Genomic DNA, 21,554 nt, shown 5'->3' on the forward strand with positions numbered 1-21,554 from the left:
TATAAAACCATCAGATCTCATGAGAACTCACTCACCATCACAAGAACAGTCGGAGGAAACTGCCCCCATGATCCAATCATCACCCACCAGGTTCCTCCCTGGACACTTGGGGATTACAGGGATTACAATTCAAGATGAGATTTGGGTGGGGACACAGAGCCAAACAATATCACCTACTCTGATTTATCAATCTGTATAATAGGCATGATTTATTTCCTTTTTAATACATATTTTAACCATAGGAGTGATAAACATAGTCTCCTATGTTCTCTTCTAGAACTATTATAGTTGCTTTGAAACTTACATCTACACTCCACTTGAGATAAATTTTTGTGTTTAATGCAAGGTAAAAGTCACATGTTAATTTTTGGATATGAATATTCATTGCCCCAGTACATTATTTATTGAAGTGTTATCATTTTTCCACTTTCTATAGTACCCTAATTGTAATAAAGAGTCCCTATATGTAGACTCTTTGTTATTGACACCCTGGTCTTTCCGTTAAAAAAAAGAATTTGAAGAGATTTATTCTGAGCCAAATGTGAAGACCATGACCCATGACACAGCCTTGGGAGATCCTGAGAACATGTACCCAAGGTGGTTGGGTTATAGCTTGATTTTGTACATTTTAGGGAGGCAGAAGTTAAAGGCAAAGACCTAAAGCAATACATGTAAGGTTTACATTGATTAAGCCCAGAAAGGCAGGACATTGTTGAGCATTAATCTTTACCTAAAGAGTTGAAAAAACAGATGCTTGGGGTTACGATAAGGGAGGTCCTGAAAGCCAAGGTTCTTGTTACACAGATGAAGCCTCCAGGCAGCAGGCTTCAGAGGGAATAGATACTAAATGTCTCTTATCAGACACTGAAAGGTGTCAAACTCTTAGTTAAATCTCTCCTGGATCAGGAAAAAACCTGGAAAGAAAAGAGGATTATCTACAGAATGCAAATTTTTTTTACAAGAGACAGTTTTGCAGGGCCATTTCAATATATGTCAAAGAAACGTATTTGGGGGTAAAACACTGATTTCCTTTAGGGCCTCTTACCTGTCATGTGATTTATACCAGTCATGTTGGAGTTAGCATCTTATTGCTAGGAAGAGTCTGTTCTGTTAGTCTTAGGATCTGTATTTTAATGTTAATGCTGGTCAGTTGTGTCTGAACTCCAAAAGAGAGAGGATACAATGAAGTATATCTAGCCCCTCTTCCTGTCATGGCCTAAGCTAGTTTGTTTCGTGTGTGTGTGTGTGTGTGTGTGTGTGTTTCGGGGTTTCTTTGGAATCCCCTTGGTCAATAGGGGTATAGATTTAATCAGATGGGGGATTTAGAATCTTATTTTTGGTTTACATTCTGCTCGTACTGGCCAAGATTGGCTAGAAGAACAACAATATCCAAACTTGTATTTTGTCACATAGCATTGCCAGGATGGTATGGCTGCCTGCCCCAGGTCCACCCTCTCCCTCAGAATGGGACCCCTATATCATGGAATTAGAGCCTAAAGACTTATAGCCAATTTAAATATTCTAGGCCAGATGGTAATGCATGTGGATAGGCATGCATCAACCCTTAAAATTCTTTAAGTAATGCAAAAGCCAAAAGCCAAAGGCCAAAGGCCAGACAAGGTTACAAAATTGACTTATCTGTAACTTCTATACCTGGAGCTACTATAATCTTGGTTTTAGTTGCAGAGTTGTAGCAATTAGCTATACAAAACATAAACATTTTGTTAAAACCTTTTATGGAAAGTGGAAAGGAATTTAGAGACTTTTGTTTTGTCATAATACCTTTTGCAGTCTTTTAAGTAATTTGTCCTAAGGTGACTGATTTAAAAAAAAAAAAAAAGGTTATACATATATCTGCATAAACCTCACAACTGGGAGCTGTATACCTAGGAGGCTTTGTTACCAGTATCTTGATATCCTCTCATTAATTTTATTTTATTTCTACAGGAAGCAGGAAATTCTTTATGTTTGGGGTGGTTGAAAAGGGACCACATAATGGCCCAAGAGGCAAAGCTCCTTATTTTGCCAGCTATTTAGGCGTTTGTGTGCCCATCATTGATTTGGAGGATTTAAACTAATTTCATCTCTCAAATCAGTCCTTTCAGTCTCACACGCCCCTGTCTTCCGTGATAGCCCCTGGGCCTAGAGGAAAGATGCTGGTATAGTTTTCCAGCGGGGCATCAGCAATGAAAACAGATCAAACCCTGTGGGATTTTAAATGGTTTTTAAATTTGGAGATATCAGATAGAAAAAGATAATCTTTGTTATTTCACTCAATTTTGTAAGCTACATATAGAATTAGCAGCATTGTAAACAGCAAAGACATAAAGCCCCGCCTAGCTCTATGGCAAGAAAAGGAAACTCACAGGTAGTTAAACATTTAAAACTATTAAACATTTAATATAATTATTTAAATTATCTAGTATTAAGGCATAAAATAAATTATATTAGAGAGAAGAAAAATTATTAATTGAGTATTTATGTCATTGTATACAGGCCCGGTTCAGTATCCTATGAAAGCAGTTTATTTTGACTGTTATGTTTTCCCAGGTATGAGGGTGAGGCTTTGGTTAACTTGAGTTTGGTTCCAGGTATTTGCATTGATGTTAAAGATTCAGTGGGAATCGGTGCCCCCTTTTAGATGAGATTAGTGTACCCAAAAGTCAAAACCATGCCATGTAACAGCACAATGATTACTTAACAATATTTGATAAAGACCTTTTTTTAATGGAGCTGGAGAAAGTCTCTCAATTGATGAGGTGGTGCTAGTGGGATTTGTGACTTACTGGGAAGCTGTAAGAAAGATCTATAACCTTGGGGTGATTAATTTGTATAGTTTTGATAAGCCTCTGGCAATAAGTCTAAGTCAGAGACTTAATTTGGTATTTGCTTTTGAGCATATTTTTCAAATATGTTAAAAGGCTTACAACAATTTTATCAAAATAGAAGCATAGATCATCATAAAATAATAGTCATTTATTTAACCAGTGATAATCAAAATACTTCAAAATTGATATAGGAAGATACACAGATACAAAAATGTTGACCCTTTTAAAAAGTTTAGATTTTTAAGTAATTTTTAAAAACCAATTTAAAAGACAGGAATTATTTTGATAAAGCATAAAATCTTTGTTTCTTAAGCTAGGTACCAAAAAGATAAATTTAAAAAAAAAGACTTTCTGCAGTGATTGTTTTTCCTTATGGGGAGCCCATTTGGATAACCTGAGAGTCAAACCTACCGAAGAGAGAAGTTGAATAAATCAGGCACAGGAAAATTGCGTCCAGGATTATGAGCGAACAGGACCTTATAGAGACCTTGAGCAGGGAAACATGTGACTCTTAGCATCAGCATGAGAAGTTGCCTGGCTATATTGAACCTTTTACACATACGTTGGGACTAAGAAAACAGTACCCTAAAATGAAAGCCTCAGAAGCAACTTCAGAAGTAAAAGTTTTTCTCTGGCTTTCTCCTGTCTTTCTGTCTGTCAGTCCCATTTTCCGTCAAGGCTGGCCATAGAAACCAGATTCTCTCTTTCCCAAAGGCAGATCCTAGAATCCAGAACTCCTTTTATTCAAAGCCAGTCATAAAGCTTAACCTTCCTCTGCCCTTCTGTGTAAGAACTGGCGCTAAAGAAATTATCTGACCTTTTTTGTTGAACTGTAGGTCATAAGATCCTAATACCCAGGAGGAAGGAAATGCATGGGGGGTTAAGAAGTTAGAAAGGCGTACCTTGCTGGGTTTCCCCTAAACAATTAACTAGTATTAAATTATACTCTTTTGTTTGATCATATTTTTACATGGCTGTCCATATTTTGTTGAACTTAAGCATAAAAATGGGCAATTTCCTCTGTATCTTGGGTCTTTATTCTGGAAACTCCTGCATAAACACAACAAACAAATCTGTATGCCTTCTCCTTAACCAATTTCTTTTTTTCTTTTTTTTTTTTTTTGAGAAGCAGTCTCGCTCTATCGCCCTGGCTGGAGTCCAGTGGCGCCATCTCGGCTCACTGCAAGCTCTGCCTCTCAGGTTCAGGCCATTCTCCTGCCTCAGCCTCCCGAGTAGCTGGGACTACAGGCGTCCGCCACCACGCCGGGCTAATTTTTTGTATTTTTAGTAGAGACGGGGTTTCACCATGTTAAGTAGGATGGTCTTGATCTCCTTACCTCGTGATCCACCTGCCTCGGCCTCCCAAAGTGCTGGGATTACAGGAGTAAGCCACCGTGCCCTGCCAAACGAATCTCTCTTTTATGAGTTTTGTTTTTTTGTTTGTTTGTTTGTTTTTGCAAACCTCTAGAGGGCCCCTGGCCTCTAAACATATTAAGAAAAACCGAGAGTACAAAATTATACTGGAAGAAAACATTTTTTGTTTTTCGTTTTTTTTTTTTTTTTTTTTTTGAAAAAAAAAAAACAACCTTCGAGATAAAACATTTTAGTGGCAGCCATGAAAGCAGATTTGGAGCTGAAGGAAAAACAAAGTGTTACAGGATCCAACAAAAGTTGAAGGTGAGAATTGCCATCCCAGACCTTCTCAAAGGAAGAAGAGATGAAGCAGCAGAATATAGCAAAAGCTGAATTTCTAAGATCTCAATCTGAGAAATTTCAAAAAGAAATATTACAGAGTTAAAAAATTTAAAATTTCTTGAAATTTTATTAAAAGTAAATCAATACCTTAAGAAAATCTTGTTCTGACCAATTCTTTAGTTTTGTGTTAATATATTTTTAATACTAAAGCCAAGTTTCTAAAAAGACAATTATAAATGATTTCTTTTACATAATAGCCAACTTAATCACATACAAAATTTTTGTGAATTCTCTTCTTATGAACCTTATTGTGAATTACAAAGACCATTTATGACAGGATTGGACTTTCTGTTTTGCCCTAATCATACCTTTTTCTTAAATAACAAGTCATTTTATTTTAAGACAAAAATTTACCATACATGGTTATTTATCAAAGAAAATTATTTCCCTTTGAATGTTTCTTACCAAAAATACCTCTTTATAGCTAGAACTTTCTATCCAACTCTCTTATTTACTGATTCCATTTACCTTGTTTCACAAATAACCTTTAAATAATCTTTGAATTAGACAAAAATTATGTTCCTTTTAATAACAGCAAAATTTTTAGTCTTTCTTATCATTTTTTCTTTATTCAAAGCACATCTTACTTTGGTGTCCTTTATATGCAGAATTATGCATTAACTGGAATTTTTATTTTTAGTAGCCTTAAATTTTTATGACTACCTAGAAAGTAAGAAATCTTGAATTATCTGTCACATCAGCATTTTGTAGATGAGAATCCTTTTATAATTAATTTTTCGAAAACTTTTTCTGTAATACAATTTTAAATACAACATTAAGATTTTAAATTACATGGCAAGTTCATTCATAAGCATTTATTCCATTACATTTACCTAATAAACTTACTTTTTTTAATAGTTTACCTAGATTACTTATGAAAACTGCAGTATTAGGCAAAGCTAATCATCATTTAAAGTTCTTTCCTTTTTTATGATGGTGAATCAGAGGCTTTTAGCATGCCTTGACCACTTGGAAATAGCGAGATAGTGCATAAAGATCAACTCTGCCAGCTTTAATTTAAGAAGGAAAATGGGAGTTCACCAGAATCATAAAAGACACCTCTGATCTTGGAGAGAAGACTGCCTGCAAAGATCCCCTGTGACAGCATCCAGCTGATAAAAATGAGCGCATTTCCAATATATGAGAGAGGCAGACACCCTCCGTCTGTGACTCCGCTCTCCCCTGGGGATCTGAGCAACCTAGGCCAAGCAAGAGCACTTTATTTCTCCCAATCCCTGGAACTTACTTGGGGAGAAGTTCGGGGACGCTGTGAGGGAAACACACCAGGAAAAGCTGCAGACATTTTCCCAGACCTAGGACAAAGGGCACGATGCCATTTTTAATCTAGGTGCATACAAAATCAGCCATGCTTTGATGACCCAGGGGCGTGGCCACACAGGCATTTTAGTTTCAGACCAGAGATTGGAGTGCCTGCTCTAGAGTACGATAAGGGCCTTCACAATCAGAACTGTGGCACCTCACTAGTGCGCTGGAATTAGATTCTCCCCCATGGCAGGCCTGGGGTGGCAAGAGAGCTGCTACAGTTGCAGTTTCTTCTGGATGACAAGACTAGTAGCCAGGGCCATTTTGATGACCCGGAACCATTCTGCATGACCCATTACTGGGTTCCCCAACTTGCTCCCTTGAGATTGTGGTGTAATGAGAACCTCTCTGCTTTATGGGCTCCAGAGCACCAGCCCTGGGGAGGCACACCCTGAACTGCCCCAACATTCCTCTGCAGAGATCTTGGTACAGGAGGGCCCTCTCTGCTACACATTCAGGCATATCTCCAGGCATTCAGAGCACCTGCTTGCCTGGTTCAGCAGCATTAGTCACCTCACTTGCCCTGTGCAGAGATCGTGGTGCAGGTGGGCCCCCTCGGCTCTATGCCCAGGCAGACTGGGCATTCAGAGCACTAGCTCACCTGGAGCAGCATCCTGACCTGCCCCACCCTTTCTATGCAGAGATCCTGGTACAGGGAGGTCTTATCTGCTTTGTTCCTAGGCAGATCTCCAGGCAATTAGAATACCTGGTCTTTTGGTTCAGCAGCTTGAGCCAGCTCACCCTTCCTGGACATAGATCATGATGCAGCAAGGCCCTTTCTGCTACCTGCCCAAACATATCTCCAGGCTTTCAGAGCACCAGCTCACCTGGATCAGCAGCCTGAGCCACCCCCACCCCTCCTGTGTAGAGATTCTGGTGAAAGGTGGCTCACTCCACCTCATGCCCAGGCAAATATCCAGGCTTCTGTAGCACCCACTTACCTGGATAAGGAGTTCAGGCAGCCTCCTTGTCTGTGTAGAGAACTTGGAGTGGAGGAGGTTTCCTAGCTCCATGTCTAGGCACATCTCTGGGTGCAGGATGACTACACACTGAATTTTCTCTCAGCGCTGGACAGATCACTTGGGGGACCTGTAGGTGGACCCACTGTGTCCAGCCTGCCCACCATGGACCCCAACCTTCTGGAGCTGAGGAGAAAGCTCAGACAACTCAGTATTTCAAAATCAGCTCATTGCCTGAGGCAACAGAAAGCTTCTGCCAGTAAACAAAGGTCAAATACGTACCCAGCCATACGGGCTGCAGCCTGCTCTTACCTATAAGCACCATCTACTGGCTTGTAGGTCAAATTGCATAGCCCCGTATATAACCTGCTGGCAGCAGTGCATAGGGCTATCGAGGCAAAGCCAAATCACCTACCCAGCATTCTCTGCAATTACCCCTCCTAGGGAGATGGAGAAGAAAAGGGAAAGGAAATAATAATAATAATAATAATAGTACAGGGAAGAAAAGAAAAAGAAAACAATTCTACCCAGCTGAAAATAATTCAAAACATTAGAAGTGCCACCTCTGCAGATAAGAAGGAAACAGCACAAGAATTCTGGCACCATGAAAAGTCCAGATGTAGTAACAGCAGCAAAGGGTCACACTAGCTCTCCAACAATAACCAAAATGGAAACTCAGAAATGACAAAGAATTCCAAGCATGGATTACAAAAATACTCACTGTGATCCAAGACAAAGTTGAAAATCGACACAAAGAAACTTCTAAGGTGACCCAGGAAATGAAGGAAGAGATAAACATCTTAAAAAGAAATCAATCAGAGTTTCTGGAATTGAAGAATACACTTAAGGAATTTCAAATACAATTGAAAACTTTATCAATAGACTGGACCAAGCAGAAGAACGAACTTCAGAGCTTGAAGACTAGTCTTTAGATTGAACCCATTTAGACAAAAAATAAGAAAAAATAATTTAAAAAAATAAACAAAGACTTTGATAAATATGGGATTAGCTAAAGCAAACAAATGTATAAATCATCGCATTCCTGAGAGAGAAGGAGAAATAGCAAAACACATTTGAAATGGAAAACATATTTAGGGGAATAATTCAAGAAAATTCCCCTAATCTTGCTAGAGAGGTAGACATTCAGATACAACAAATACAGAGAACACCTGTGAGATACTATACAAAATGAACATCACCATGGCATATAGTCACCAGACTATGCAAGATCAACACTAAAGAAAAATATCTTAAAGGTGATTAGAGAAAAAGTCAGATCACATACAAAGGGAACCCCATCAGGCTAATCTGCACATCTCAACATAAACTTTACAAGCCAAGAGAGACTAGGGGCCCATTTTAACCATTCTTAAAGGAAGTAAATTCCAAATAAGAATTTCATATCCTGCCAAACTAAGCTTCATAAGTGAAGAAGAAATAAAGTCTTTTTCAGGCAAGAAAGTGTTAAGGGAATTCTTTACCACTAGACCTGCCTTACAAGAGGTTCTTAAAGGAGTTCTAAACATGATAGGATCAAAATCTCACATATCAGTATTAACCTTGTCTGTAAATGGTCTAAATGCTCCCACTTAAAAGGCACAGAGTGGCTAGTTAGATAAAAAGAATAAGATCTATCTGCTGTTTCCAAGAGACACATCTCACACGTAATGACACACATAAGCTCAAAAGAAAGGATTGCAGAAAGATCTACTGTGCAAACAGGGGAAAAAAGAGAAGGGATTGTTATTCTTATATCAGATAGAATGACTTTAAACCAACAACAATAAAGTACAAAGAAGGACATTATATCATGATGAAAGGTTCAATTAAAAAAGAAGACTTAACTATCCTAAATATACACACACTCAACTTTGGAGCACTCTGAATCATAAAACAAGTAAATCTAGACCTGTGAAAACACTTACACAGCTACATAGTAATAGTGGGGAATTTCAACATCCCACTGACAGCATTTGACAGATCATCAAGGCAGAAAACTAACAAATTCTAGATTTAAACTTGACATTTGACCAATCTGACCTGTTAAAGCAAACTAAATATGGCCTGAGAACTCCATATTTCTATATTTGAGTACTTGTGGATGAACTGTAACCTAGCTTATTAGTCAGACAAGATTGAAAATCTAATTCACGAGTATTAGCCTGTAACAATAACTAAGTATTGGCCTATCGCAGCAACCATACTTCAACCACTCATAGACTGTTAAGTGTTCAAATTGTGTTCAAATAAGGCAAATGCAAACCTGTAATCAATCCAGTTGTTTCTGTAACTGACTGCCGATTTCTGTACGTTATTTCCCTTTATTTTGTTTATAAATATTTTTCCAACACGTGGCCGTGCTGCAGTCTCTGCGAATCTGCTGTGATTCTGGGGGCTGCCCAATTCATGAATCATTCATTGATCAGTTAAACTCCTTTAAATTTAATTCAGCTGAAGTTTTTCTTTTATCAGATCTAATAGACATCTACAGAATAATCCACTCATCAACCAGAGAATATACACACTTATCACCTGCACATGGAACATACTCCAAGATCAACCATATGCTCAGCCGTAAAGCAAGCCTCAATAAATTAACAAAAATAAAAATCATACAAACCATACTTTTGGACCACATGGGATAAAAATAGAATTCAATACCAAGCTCTCTCAAAACCACACAATAACAAAGAAATGAAACAACTTGCTCCTAAATGACTTTTGTAAATGATGAAACTGAGGAAGAAGTGAGAACATTATTAAAAGTAAATGAAGATTGAGGCACAACATACTAAAATCTCTGGAATGCAGAAAAAGCAGTGTTGAGAAAAGTTTATGGCACTAAATGCCCACCTCAAAAAGTTAGAAAGATCTCAAATAAGTAATATAACATAACACCTACAGGAAATAGAAAAACAAGAACAAACTAACCCCAAAGCTCTCGAAAGAAAAGTAAAAACTAAGAACAGATGTGAATGAAATTGAGACCCTGAAATCCATACAAAGAATCAACAAAACCAAAAATGGGTTATTTAAAATGCTAAACAAGATGCATAGACCACTAGCTAGTTTTACCAAAAATAAAGAGAGATAAAATACAAATAAGCACAATCAGAAATAACAAAGGTGGCGAAGATCCCCAGAGAGTATCATACACACCTGTATGCATAAAAACTAGTAAATCTACAGGAAATAAATAAATTCCTGGAAACATGCTATCTCCCAAGATTGAATCAGGAAGAAACTAAAACCCTAAACAGACCAATATTGAGTTTCAAAACTGAATCAGTAACAAAAAATCTACCAACTAGAAAAAAGCCAGAACCAATTGGATTTACAAATTTTACCAGATGTACAAAAAAGAGCCAGTACAAATCCTACTGAAACTATTCCAAAAAATTGAGGAGTAGGAACTTCTCCTTGACTCAGTCTATGAAGCCAGCATCAACCTGATACCAAAACTTGGCAAAGATACAATGAAAAGAGAAAACTACAGGATAATATGCCTTATAACATATATGCAAAATCCTCAAGAAAATACTAGCAATGTGAATCAAATAGCCCATTAAAAAGTTAATTGACCATGATCAAGTAGGTTTAATTCCCGGGATGCAAGATTGGCTCAACATAAGTGAATTAATAAATGGGATTCACCATATAAACAGAATAAAGAGCAAAAACCATGTAATCATCCCAATAGACACAGAAAAAGCTTTCAATTAAACCAAACATCCCATCATGATAAAGACTCTTGAAAAACTAGACATCAAAGGAACATATCTCAAAATAATAAGAGCTATCTGTCAAAAACCCACAGCCAATATCACACTGAATGGGCAAAAGCTGGAAGCCTTCCCCTTGAGAACCAGAAGAAGACAAGGATTCCCACTCTCACCTTTCTTATTCAAGATAGTACTGCAAGTGTTTGCTACAGCAATCAGGCAAGACAAAGAAATAATAGGCATCCAAATATGAAAACAAAAAGTCAAACTATCTCTCTTCATAGACAATATGAGTCTATACCTAAAAAACCCTAAAGAGACTTTCCAAAAAATCTCCTGCAGCTGATAAATAACCTCAATAATGTTTCAGCCTCCAAAGTCAGCCTACAAAAATAAGTAGCATTTATGTGCAACAGTAATATTCAAACCGAGAGCCAAATCAAGAACTCTATTTCATTTATGATAGTCAAAAAAAAAAATTAAGTGCCTAGGACTACATCTAACCAAGGAGGTGAAAGATCTCTACAAGGAGAACGACAAAACACTGCTAAAAGAAATCAGAGATGAAAAAAACAAACAGAAAACTATTCCATACTCATGGGTTGAAATGATCAATATCATTAAAATAGCTATACTGCCCAAAACAATCTACAGATTCAATGCTATTTCTACTCAACTACCAAAATTCATTTTTCACAGAATTACAAAAAACTATTACAATTCATCTGGATTACAAAAAACTATTCAACTGCAACCAAAAAAATTATTTTGTAATTTTGGTTATTCATCTGAATAACCAAAACAAATCTAAGCAAAAAGAACAATGCCTGAGGCATCACAGTGCTTGGCTTCAAACTATACTATATGGCTAGAGTAACTAAACAGCATGGTACTGGTACAAAAGTAGACACATAGACCAGTGGAACAGAATATGGACCCCAGAAATAAAGTTGCACACCTACATTCATCTGATCTTTGGCACCACTGACAAAAATAAGCAATGGTGAATGGTCCCCTATTCCATAGATGGTACTTGGATAGCTGGCTAGCCATTTGCAGAATAATAAAACTGGACACCTACTTTTTACCATACAAAAAAATTAACTCAAGATGGATTAAATATTTAAACATAACACTTCAATCTACAAGAATCCTGGAAGAAAACCCAGGAAACACCATTCTGGAAACCAGCCTTGTGAAATAATTTCTGACTAAGTCCCCAAAACTAATTGCAACAAAAACAAAACTTGACAAGTAGAACCTAATTAAGCTGAAGAGTTTCTGCGCAGCAAAAGAAACCATCAACTCAGTAAACAGACAATCTACAGAATGAGAGAAAATATTTGCAAACTATGTATCCAAAAATAGCCTAATATCCAGAATCTATAAGGAACTTAAAAAAGGGGAAAAGACATGAACAGACACTTTTCCAAAGAAGACATACAAGTGGCCAACCAGCATATGAAAAAAAAGCTCATCATCACTAATTATCAGAGAAATGCAAATCAAAACCACAGTGAAATACCATCTCACACCAGTCAGAATGGCTGCTATTAAAAAGTCAAATACAATAGATAATGTAGAGGCTACAGAGGAAAGGAAATGCTTATTCATTCTTTGTCGGAGTGTAAGTTGGTTCAGCCACTATGAAAGGCAGTTTGAAAATTTCACCAAAATTTAAAACAGAAGTACCATTTGACCCAGCAATCCCATTTCTGGGTATACACCCAAAGGAACATATCATCATAATAAAAAGACCCGTGCACTCATATGTTTATCTCAGCACTATACTTAATAACAAAGACATGGAATAAACCTAGGTGCCCATCAATCATGGATTGGAAAAAGAAAGTATGATACATATATACCATGGAATACTACGTAGCCATAGAAAAGAACACAATCATGTCCCTTGCAGCCATAAAAAAGAACAAAAACATGAATGCAGCTGGAGGCCATTACCCTAAGCAAATTAATGCAGCAACAGAAAACCAAATATCACATGGTCTCTCTTATAAGTGAAAGCTAACCATTAGATACTCATAGACATAAAGATGGTGACAATGGATACTGGGGAATACTAGAACAGGAAGGAAGGGAGGCAAGGTTTGAAAAACTTTTAGATACTCTGCTCAGTACCCAGGTGATGAGACTATTTGTAACCAAAACCTAAGCATCACACAATACACCCATGTAACAAACCTGCACAGGTACCCCCTGAATCTAAAAACTGAAAAAAAAAAAGAAAAGTAAATGCATACATTACAATTAAGTTTACTAAAGCACATTTATATAGATATTATTTTATTTGATCTACTTGAGAATCTGCTAAGATCAAACCCAGGATAACCAAAGGTTTTTCTAGATTTTTCTTTCTCCTTCATGCTGAAGATGTTTGCTATATCAAGGTACCAAAAAGGGGTGCTTAGAAAAGACACTCAAATGGAATACTCAAATTCGTAACACAAATTGATAGAGATTCAATAATTATTTTCTAATGTAAGTCCGATAACTTAGTGGTGTTGAATTAGAAGAAAAGCTGCCTTCTGTTTTCGTGCCCTGCCACGAAGATGACACGTGAGCACCAACAAGCTCCATCCTCCATATTGATGCTTTTCTGGGATGGGAAGAGCCACATGGACATGACTTTGTTTCTACAAGAGAGCTCAAAATGTCAATTTAAATAAATGCTTTTATTGAAAGAAAGAAGTATATTCCTTGTATACAATTTCAGCTAGGAAGGCATGTTCCAAATTTAAAAGAATCAGTGCTATTAAACATGCTAATTCTCATTGTATGAAATGCCCACATAATTTAAAGTGGACATCTCAATAATAGATAAATAAATAAATAAATAAAGCCAAGAATACAAAGAAAAAAATAAAATTATTTCCCTGTTAACCACTTTTATAGCCTGTGACTATCAGGTGTTTACCTAAGTAAGAATCTTTACATTAAACAAGTTTTGTTTGTTTTTTTTTAATTATCTCTTCCTATAACTCAAGATTTGGTTTTCATTAAACAAACAATATTAAATATTTTATTTATCAAAAATTGCGCAAAGATAATTCATTTTGAGCTGGGTTTATAACTTTATAACCTTCATGCCAAGTTTTCACACTTTATAATATCTCACACACACAAATATAAAACCACTTGGGCAATAAATCAAACAAACATAAATATGGACAATTCTGAAGATATTTCTAATTTTATTTTTACCAATAATCTTAAAGCCAGATTTTTTATTAAAGATTTGTTTGAGTCACATGAACTTGAAAGGCATTTGGGCTTATTTACTTAATTTATGAGTCCTCCTTTTATTTATTTGTTTTTCGAGACAGAGTCTCATGCTGTCCCCAAGGCTGGAGTGCAGTGACAGGATCTCAGCTCACTGCAACCTCTGCCTCCTGGTTTCAAGCAATTCTCCTGCCTCAGCCTGCTGAGTAGCTGGGATTACAGGTGTGCACCACCACGCCCAGCTAATTTTTGTATTTTTAGTAGAGACGGGGTTTCGCCATGTTGGCCAGGCTGGTCTCAGACCCTCACCTCAGGTGATCCGCTTGCCTCGGCCTCTCAAAGTGCTGGGATTACAGGCATGAGTCACTGTGCCCGGCCTAGTCTTCCTTTGTTTTTAATCCAATTTGCTTCCTTGTAGCTACAGCACATAATAAAATATAGGTACACCCACATAAACACATATAAACACACATTGACACATATACAAACAAAGATTCTATAGTTTTTACTTCGGAACTCTATCCTATGAGATATCAATACAAACTCACTAGTTTACAGCAACAACAAAAACATAGTTGGATACAAACAGTGGTTTTTGTCTCAAAACCAGTAGAAAAGTAACAGCAGATTTAAAGCAGGCAGAAAAGAAAATAGAGAAATAGAGAAGTTAGGAACTCTATAGTTGCAGGTTGACTTTTGAGCTCTGATTTTTTCTTGATGTAATTTGCCAGTTTAAATTGTACACAAGAACAAACCATAATATGTAACCAGTTGGAGTCCTAGAAAACCTGGCATGCCCTGGAACTTTCCTATTTACAAACACTTGCAGGGAGAGATGCCAGCAAACCAAACAGAGGGCCTTTAAGAGAGTTGTTCTCCTCGTCTTTCCTCATTCATAGATCATTTATTTCCCACTTTTTTCCTTAAGGGAGAAACTGAAATGTAGTCTGGGTTTCAGTGTAGTGGCACTGAGAATCTCAGTCTCTGATTCATTTACACAAGTGACAGCTTGGTTTCTCAAGCAAATGTACAGACGAGCCAATTGAGATTTATTTTGGGAGAAAAAGGCACTGAAGAAGACTCTTTAAACTGCACCTCTGAACCAAAATTAGGATCCTAAGCAACGACTTGCTGGAAGAGAACCAGCTCAGAATAAACCAGAGGACCATCAGCCAAGCGAAAGGTCCCGACTCAGGAGGACTTACCAGTTTCATCCAAAGAGAGAGTTGAAGTTGGGGAGTTTCAGTGGGCGCAGGTCAGTACCTCAATCCTGATTTAGGGTGACATTTTAGGAGGTCCTGAGTTTTCTCTGAGGCCAGGCATTGGGCACCAATCAATATTGACCAAAAAAAAGCCAAACTCTGTAAAATATTTGAAGACATTTATTCTGAACCAAATGTGAGGACCATGACACATGATACAGACTCAGGAAGTCCCGAATATATATGCCCCCATTTTTATAGCTATCTGTCTTTCCTCCCATAACTCTCGATAATCTCCCACATTGGTTCATTTGCTCCATGACAATTTTATATACATTTTAGGAACAGCTAACAAAGATACACACCAAAAAAAAATGAATTTGAATTGATATTTTATTAAAGATATAAATTAACTTTGAAATAATTGACCCATTTAAAGTATTAGTCATTACAGTTACGAGCATTTTTAGTTTTCCATTTTATTTCCCTGAACAGTTTGGATGGATGTTTTTCAATTAAACTGATTTATTCAAATAATTAGTTTTGATGTCAGTGATTTTATTTTTTTGCTGCATTTTAAAAATTTTACCAATTTCTGATTTTATTACATTATTTCCTTTCTTCTATTTATTTTGAGTTTAATCTGGTTTTTTTGCTAATTTTTTAAGGTGGAAGCTTAGGTTATTTATTTCAGAAAGTTCTTCTTTTCTAATATAAGTGTCTAATGCTACGAATTTCCTTCTAAGCACTGTTTTAGCAGCATTCCACAAATTTTGATGTGTTTTCATTACATTCTATTCACAACGTTTTATAAATTCCCTTTTGACTTATTCATTGACCAATGTGTCATAAGCTTTTTATTTATATACTTTTAAATTATTTGAGAACTTTCCAGATATCTTTATTGGCTTTCAATTTAATTCTGTTATAATCAGAGAACATACTCTATATGATTTCAATCTTTGAAAAGTTACTATGTGTCTAAGTACAGTCTATCTTGGTAAATGCTCTGTTTACACTTAAAAAGAAAATAAATTTTCTTTATTATGGTAGAATTTTCTGCAAATGGCAATTAGATCAAGTTGGTTGACAGTGTTGTACTATTTTCGATATTTTTACTGACTTCCATCTACTTGCTTTATCAACTGAGAGAGGGGTGTTGAAATCTCCAAACAGAACTGTAACTTTTTCTATTTTTTATTTCATTTCTACTAGCTTTTATTTCATGAATTCTGAAGTTCTGTCCTCTTATATTGATCACTTTATGAAATGTATCTCTTCATTCCTGGTAATATGTTTTATAATGAAATGTTTTGATATGTACTAAGCCATTCCACCTTTATTTTTATTAGTGTTTTTCATTTGTGTTTCTGTCTTTTAACTCATTTATGTCATTTTGTGTAAGAACTTTTTGCTTTTGTTGTTGGCAGCATAAAGACCTGCTTTGCTATTTGAGAATCTCTGCCTTTTAATTGATACGTTTAGGTCACTTACTCTGAATATGGTTAGTGATATGGGGTGGTTACATGGTTAGTGATATGGATTTAAGTATTACAAAGAAAATAATTTTAATATTTCAACATTTTAAAAAATATTTTAAAAAATATACCCTATACTAGTTCAAGGAAGTTCCCTATGTTTTTAATTTTGATGAGTATTTTTGAAATGTTATATTTAATTGCATGCTTTTTTCTATTAAGGTAGTAATATAGTCTTTATGAGCATGACTCTTTTATATTATGTTCTTGTCTCAATTGGTGCATTAGAAAATACTCCTCAATTCTTAAAATTGTGTAAGAAGTTTTCTTTTCAATAATATATGAATATATGTATATAAAATATAGAATATTTTAATAATGTTGTTATTTTATAGAATAGTTTTTAAGTTAAATTTAAATTTTGTTCCTCCTTGACAGTTCTTAAAACTTACTTAAATCATTCAGTCCTGCTGCTTTCCTTCCCAACAGATTTTTCCTTGCTATTAAAAGAAAATTATTTCATTAATGCAAGAGATACATTCTGAATATCTATCTGAAACCTGTCACCGTTCTAAGTACAGTATACACACAAGCTATAAAATAAGAAATCTCTGCTTTATGAAATTTACATCCTAATGGAGATATGTAAATATGAAAATAGATAAATACATTAATTGACCCACTCTTATTATGAATTTGCCAGTTTCTCCTTGCAGTTCTGATAATATTTACCTTACATGTTTTGTCATATGTGATGATATGCAGGTAAGTTTGCAATTGTTTGCTTCTGAACCCAGTGACCTTTTTAACAATTTATAATAAACCCCTTTATTTAGATAATATTGTCGTTACCTTCTGATTAGCATATTTTTACATCATTTTACTTTTAACCTTTCTTGCTTTTTTGTTTTAAATGTTTCTCATAAATAAAAAATAACTGCCTTATGGGTTTTCATCTTGCCTCATAATCTGTTTTTTAATGAGAGTATTTGATTCATTATTATTTATGTTAGTAGTGGTCTTCTTTTAAACTTCCCATTCTGATTATTTCTCTAGGTTTTTTCTTCAGTTCCTCATGCTTTCAGAGGTCATGAATAAAGTTCATGGTCATCGGGGCTAGTGAAAACCACCATTAATTCTTTGTTTAGCTCTCAGATTTTCTTGTTTCCTTTAGTTTTATTTCCTGAGCATTATTAATTTTATGCCAATAACTTATAGTTAGATGTCTCTTTTTTCCTTTTACTTAGCTTTTGAGTCTTTTCAGTAGATGATTATCTGTTCCACAATACAGCTAGGAAAAGAAATCCAGGAGCGTTTTCCACTTTTACTTAACAATTATTTAAAAAGCAATTAAAAACGTTTAAAGTATTTTATAAATATTAACTAATTTAATTTAGCTAGTTTAGTGTAGTTAGTTAATTTAGTTAAAAAATTTAACCTTCATAACAAAATTCTGCAGATACTAGTATTATATCTTTTTGAGACGAGAGAATTACTGTATGGAAAGATTAAAGAACTTACTTCAAGTCAGAGTTAGTAAAATATGAAGCAAGCATTCAAACTCAGGAAGCATGTACTTTTAAGTACTATGAAACTCTATGCCCCCTTTCTTATCCCCCCAATCCTTGCACAATCTTTTGTGGTGAAACACACATAGAAACATATGTAAGAATGATTATCTGTTCATTGTGCCATTTGTTTAAAAAAGAAGTCAAATTATACTATAACTTACTAATGAAAAGGAATTAAGAAATGCCCAGATTATGACTTCGTCATTTATTAATGTTCATTTATTAAGAAATATCAAAATTTATTGTAACATTGACTTTAAAATAAATTAGAGAATACATGATAACCAGATAAAATATTTGTTTATATAGTCCTTCATCCAAACCTTGTCACCTGTATTAATTCATACATGAAAAGAGGACTATTATAGGTACAGGACTATAGCAATGGAAGAACTTTCTCTAAAAAGTCAGTTTTCGTGGAGAAGGAAGAAGTGGGATAAGAAAGAACCTTAAGAGATTTAAAAAATAAGTGGAAAATATATCACATCATAGTGACTTCATTCCCATCTTCCCATGTAGAAATCAACCACCCAACCTCCTATCCATTCCACTTTCTACATTGCTAAAATGCTAGTGAATAAAATGATCTCTTTTTAAAATTAATTTTGTATTACAGCATCATTCTTCTTACCAGTCTTTCTTTCTCTAGTCTTACTTCATCAATCTGTTTATTAATCCATATTTCAGACTTCATAAACTTTTCAAATAAAATATATTCAATTAAATCCCTTCATTGCACCTACATTTCCCATAAGAGAGAGTTCATATAAACATTTGAGATGGCAAGACATAGCTTCCTGATCTTGTCCATAATCAGCTATTTTCATCTCCCACTGTTGTCCTTGTATGTTTGTGTTAATAAGTAATGATTGACTACCTATGTAAATAAACAATACTGCTACAATTCTCTAGTTTTGTTGTTAATGAGACTTGTAATAGAGATAATGATTAATTGATTATATCAGCACTATATGGAATTCCTGAGTATGTTTTGCATGAACTAGGGATGAAGTTATCATTGCCAATATTATGATTTAATATTCCATAAATGTAATTATGTAGATGTGGAAGATCAGATAAAAAAGGATCATTTTAAGTCAGAGAATATGTGAATGGTTTACCTGTCACCTAAATCTGAGATAAAACCTTATAGACAAAAAATCTTCTTGGTGACATTTCTCTTGTCAAAATCCTTCAACTTAAGAAAATGTTCCCGCCACAATTAAGTCAAGATTTAGTGTTTGATCAAATGCCAGACACTCACTTAATGGCCCCAAAATATCGTGAGCCTCAAAATATGTCAACTGTTGTCAGTACGACCATATTGTTTGGCCTTATTTTTCCTCAAAATTTATACACACACACACACACACACACACACACACACACACACTGAATTCACTTTGGTAATTACTTTCTGATTAATTCAAAAATCTTGATTATGGCCGGGCGCGGTGGCTCACGCCTGTAATCCCAGCACTTTGGGAGGCCGAGGCGGGCGGATCACAAGGTCAGGAGATCGAGACCACGGTGAAACCCCGTCTCTACTAAAAATACAAAAAAATTAGCCGGGCGCGGTTGTGGGCGCCTGTAGTCCCAGCTACTCGGGAGGCTGAGGCAGGAGAATGGCGTGAACCCGGAAGGCGGAGCTTGCAGTGAGCCGAGATCACGCCACTGCACTCCAGCCTGGGCGACAGAGCGAGACTCCGTCTCAAAAAAAAAAAAAAAAAAAAAAAAAAAAAAAAAAATCTTGATTATGAAATCAACATCATAAAGTTATTAGGGCAGACAATTAATAATAATTTAGTTGAAGGTAAACCTAGCTTGAGACAGCTTAAGACTACAGCTCAAAACAATGTCTAATAAGCAGTACCAACCTAAGTTTTTAAAATTCAGATTTGGAGCTATTGTTCTACTTTGATAACGGCTTTAAGTAATGCGTGTTACTATAAGGCAAAGCAAAAAAAAAATTATGTATTGATGGCACTCTCATACAATTGCTGAGAAGGTCAGAAAGCAAAACATGTAGGTAATCTGACATTTTCTTGATTATCAGCTACAGATGGAACAGTATTTATTTATTTATTTATTTATTTATTTATTTTTTTGAGACAGAGTCTCGCTCTGTAGCCCAGGCTGGAGTGCAGTGGCCGGATCTCAGCTCACTGCAAGCTCCGCCTCCCAGGTTTACGCCATTCTCCTGCCTCAGCCTCCCGAGTAGCTGGGACTACAGGCGCCCGCCACCTCGCCCGGCTAGTTTTTTGTATTTTTTAGTAGAGACGGGGTTTCACTGGGTTAGCCAGGATGGTCTCGATCTGCTGACCTCGTGATCCGCCCGTCTCGGCCTCCCAAAGTGCTGGGATTACAGGCTTGAGCCACCGCGCCCGGCCGGAACAGTATTTATTTTATAACTTTGACATTCTCTGGAAATAAAATGGGTGTAGTAACATACTCACCTAGAATTACATTCTTTTTATGTATCCTTTTCAGTAATTTCATATTTATTTTTGATTTCTGGCTACTTCTCTGTTCTTAAGGTATAATTTTTTCTACAAATGTTGTATGATTTTAATATAATTAATTTTAGTTTACTGAGAATTTTCAGTAGGGTTTTAAAAGACTGTGATTTTATAGAACAAACTAAGCAGAAGATTAACAAGTAAATAAAGACTAAAAAAAAAACAACTAGATCTAATAGATGTGCAGAACTCTCCACTCAACAGAAACAGAAATACACATTCTTAACTGCACATGGAAAATTCTCCAAGATAGACACATTTTGTATAATTTTATATTTTTGAATTTATTGAGGCTTTTGAAAAAATGTCAGATTATACAAAGTATGTTCTCTGACATCAGTGGAATTACAATAGAAATTAATTGCAGAAGGAAAATTGGGCAATTCAAATACAAATTGTCCCCAACTTATGATGGTTCCACTTACAATTTTTAGACTTTATATTGGGTTTACCAGAGTGCTGAATACATTTTCAACTTATAATATTTTCAATTTACAATGGGTTTATCAAGAAGTGATGCATCTTAAGTAGCAGAATATCTGCATTTGAAAATTAACAGCACAGTCCTAAATAACCAATTGGTTAAATAAGAAATTACAAGGGAAATCAGAAAATTTTATGAGATGAATAAAAAAGATCTCACAATATATCATAACTTATGGCAAGAATCTAAAGAAGTGCTCAGAGAGGAATTTTATAGCAGTAAATGCCAATATTTTTTTAAAAGAGCAACATTCTAAAATTAACAACTTTTCTACTTTAAGAAACTAAAAAATAAGGAAAACTAAACTCACAGCAAGGAGAAGTGAGGAAATAATAAAGATCATAAGAGAAACAAAATCGAGACTAGAAAAACAATAGGGAAAATCAATGAAACCAAAAGTTAGTTCTTTGAAAAGATCAACAAAACTGTTAAACCGTTAGATAGACTGATACCTACACACACACACACACACA

Source organism: Macaca thibetana, chromosome 9 (assembly GCF_024542745.1).
Source record: "Macaca thibetana thibetana isolate TM-01 chromosome 9, ASM2454274v1, whole genome shotgun sequence".
NCBI classification, from domain to species: Eukaryota; Metazoa; Chordata; class Mammalia; order Primates; family Cercopithecidae; genus Macaca; species Macaca thibetana.